The 3,548-nt window shown below is 42.4% G+C and overlaps 1 protein-coding gene across 3 annotated transcripts in view; it reads right to left on the bottom strand.

The window, feature by feature from the left end:
• Window positions 1-3,322, bottom strand: part of LOC103481054 (SH3 and multiple ankyrin repeat domains protein 1-like) — a 52,270-nt gene extending 48,948 nt beyond the window's left edge. For all 3 annotated transcript variants that reach the window (XR_536219.2, XM_008436300.2, XM_008436307.2), the window contains exon 1: window positions 3,163-3,322. The gene's annotated coding sequence lies outside the window, so the exon portion shown is untranslated. The remainder of the gene's footprint in view (window positions 1-3,162) is intronic.
• Window positions 3,323-3,548: the final 226 nt, after the last annotated feature.

The raw sequence follows: 3,548 nt of genomic DNA, 5'->3' as shown, positions 1-3,548 counted from the left end.
GGACTGGAGTCGGGTTAAAGTGGACTGGAGTCGGGTTAAAGTGGACTGGAGTCGGGTTAAAGCGGACTGAACTGAACGCTGGTAAACGTCTCATTGAACCTCCCGTCTTCTCGTGGTTCTGTTGCTCCGTTGTGATCAATTGTTCTGTGTTGTGAGGAAGTCATTAATCTCTCTCTGCTCACTCGGCTCCAAATTGCCCACTTTGTTTGCTGCTTTTCCCAAATTAATTCCCCACGGTCCAATTCTCCAGCAGGGGCTGTGCTGTTAAAAGTCTTGCTCGTTTTGCTTTGGCTCCTGGGAAGTTTAGTCAATTATGCGTCACAGGATGAAACGGTGCAGAACCGGGTCGGTTCTGCCGGGCCTGGGGCCGGCCGGGTCGGTGTGAACACGCGGTTCGTCTCTGCAGACGTGTGAGAGGTTTCCACCTTCTCCAGCAGCTGACAAGCTGCAAGCAGGCAGGAGGTGTTGATGAGTTCCTGTTTGGTTCGTCTCACCTCCCAGTTCCAACACTTTTTCCTCTCAACTATACTCTCTTTTTTTTTTTTTTTTTTACCAGAATAAAATTGTGTTCAGATTGAAAACCTGTTTTGGCCAAAAGGCAGCAACAAGTAAATACATTTAAGCTCCCAAACATCCATAAGACTTTTTGGCTAACAGGTCAAACTGTCAGAAGTACGTTTCTTTGAATTCACTTGAAAATGGAATAAATATTGATTTTAGACAGTTGGTCACTATTGACTTCTATTTTTTTCCTTTTATATATAATAGCGGCTAAATTTAAATTTTTATCAAGTTAATTGCAGGAGCTGTAATTAATCACATTTTAATCAAAAATTGACAAAGTAAGCCATATTTTAAATTCCAAAACCTCTTTTTTGTTGCTATATTATTGAATAAATAGACATATTAGCTCAACAACAAAGACATGTACAGTTTTTAGAGATGTGCCGATCAGGTTTTTTTCTGCCAATACCGATACCGATCACCCATGAAGGCCGATCACCGATACCGATCACATGATTACTATTATTTATTATTTTTTATCATAAACACTACCAGTTACATTATGTGGAAAAAGGAGCCATGAATTCACCTTAATTTAGACAAAAACTTGTTTTTAAAAACTTTTTCCAAGAAGAAAACGAAACAAAACAGGCATTGTGCAAATTGTCCTGCAATCAGTAAAACTATCTTTAACAGACTGATAACATATGGAGGCTCTGAAGAGGCTAAATTATGTAAAGAGCCAAAATAAAACCTCTCAACATTGCCAAAAAATTCAAGTATAAAACTTAACATTCAAAGRCAAATACAGGATCCATTACAATAAACAATCCAGAGTTACTGAATGAAAACTTCCTGTTAGCATGGCGGCTAGCTGATTACTGCTAGTTCTGAGTGGCTGTTTCTGACTGAGCGGAGTAATTATGCAGATCAGGGAGGAGATCGATTATTTTTTTAGAGATTATTTCTCTCATGTTAGGACAGCGAAAGTTTTAATACGTATGTAAAATGTATTTTTTAGGTTAGATGCTGCAGCTTTAAGCAGAGGTTCGGTGTGAGAGTCACTACCAGGTGGAGCAGAAGCGGTGCTCCGTCTGTCAAATATTACTACCTGTAGCGTAGCAGCGGTTCAACAGCGAGAGCAGAACCAGCGTCTTACATCGCAGCTCCAAGACTTATAATTTTGCGGGTTATTTGTTTAGCTTTCTGACCGTCATGCTAATCCGGGTGAGTGTTTGTAGCTGTGCTGCTCTAACTGCTATCTGATCCTCCATGTCTTTTTACTGCAGTGAGCCTCGACGTAGCCAAACTCCGTCAAGTTGTCATTGTTTTTATGTCGTATTAGCTTCGTTGTGTTGATGCATTTTGACCTGCTTCAATTTTCCGCCGCAACACGCAAACGTCCCCATTCACTCAGTGCGTTATAGTTATAGTTCCACATCGCTTAGGATTTGTTGCTGTGCGTTTGCAGAGTGAAGGAAAGAGGAGACCAGCTGCACAGGCAGGCTGAGAAATGAGATGCAGGGGATCGGCAACAAGAGCCAATGATCGCCGATCACCGATCATGCACTTTTTCACGAAAATCGGCCGATTATGATCGGTGGCCGATCGATCGGCACACCTCTAATAGTTTTATTTAATTTTGGGCAGAGAGAAGCAGCTTTTAGTCCATCACTGTTAGCAAATGTAGCTGAGTGTCAGATTTACTGCCCAAACATGATTTTTTTTTTAACTTAATATCACAATGTGATAATGTTTTCGTGATTTTGCAATTAGTGGAGAGTTTTCTACTTCACATTTTAACTGTGGCGCCCCAACAGGGGGACGTGGGAATGGGCCCTGGCCACCCCTGAAAAACTTTGTCTACACCCCTGGAGCCCCAGTGAATCCAGTTCAAGTCAAACAAAGGCACACAGAGTCACCTTCTTCCATCAATGAAAAACGAATGAAAAACCCAGTGAATAAATAAGAACAAGTGAGTCTGTGTATAAAATTCTACGTCATAATTTTTTTGAATGTTTACGTATAATTTTTATTTATTTTCTTGACTTTGCCACCTGGTCTGGCCACATCTATGAACATTATCTGGGGCCCAGAACAGGAATATGCACAGCTTCAGCTAATGTTTTAATTATTACAGATTTTATGTAAAATTATAGAAACTTTGTGCTTTTTCACTGAAAACAAGCGACAGAGGAAAACGTATAACGTGCTTCCACATTCCTTTCCTTTTGCCGCTGTCGGGTCAATGAAAACTCAGTTATGATGCATAACCAACATGATGCAAACTCCTGACTCGTCACCAGGGATTTAATTACGGCTGTAAAGTCAAATCCAGAAGAATAAAGTCTCATTTGTGTGGGATTTGTCCAGCGACACCGCCCAGTGGGTCCAGTAGAACCGACTGGTGTTTAGTGGGGAGGTTCTGGAGTGAAACCCGGTAATAATGCAGAGTTTTCTGAGTGATCACCCCCACCATGCCCCACTTTGCTCTTCCTCCACACCTCCATTAAACATGTGAAGCCGACCCCATGGGACGCCTGTCCTCTCATCTCCGCTTCCAGAATAACTTTCTCCTGTTTTCATCCTGAATGTTTTGCGTTTGCTGTGAACTCCGGCTGATTAAAGGTCGTAAATGAGCAGAAAGAAAGTAAATACCTTTTGGTCGGGCGGCGGCGCTCCTTCCCGGTCCTCAACCTTCGTCTTGGTGAAACACAAAAAGAGGGAAAAACCGGAGCGGGATCTGAGAGACGAGAAGGAAAAAGTGGTTTAGATCACATTTTCTCATCTTCTAGGGAGCATCCTGAGCTGTGCAGCGTTTCCTTCACACACACTCTTTCAACTCCTCTCTGCTCCACCGAAGCTGCTCGCTCTCTCTCTCTCTCTGTTGCACACCTCCTCTCTCTCCCTCTCTCTCTCTTTCCAGCAGGATTCATCCCTCTCTCCTCCCTGTTTCTCTCCTGGATTTCAACATCCCTCCCTCATTATTTGAGTCCCTCCATCAATCAGTTCAATTCATCCTGTCAAATGTTTCCTGCTCATTT

This window comes from Poecilia reticulata, linkage group LG19 (genome assembly GCF_000633615.1).
Source record: "Poecilia reticulata strain Guanapo linkage group LG19, Guppy_female_1.0+MT, whole genome shotgun sequence".
Classification (NCBI taxonomy): Eukaryota; Metazoa; Chordata; class Actinopteri; order Cyprinodontiformes; family Poeciliidae; genus Poecilia; species Poecilia reticulata.
This window is presented reverse-complemented; position numbering and strand designations above follow the sequence as displayed.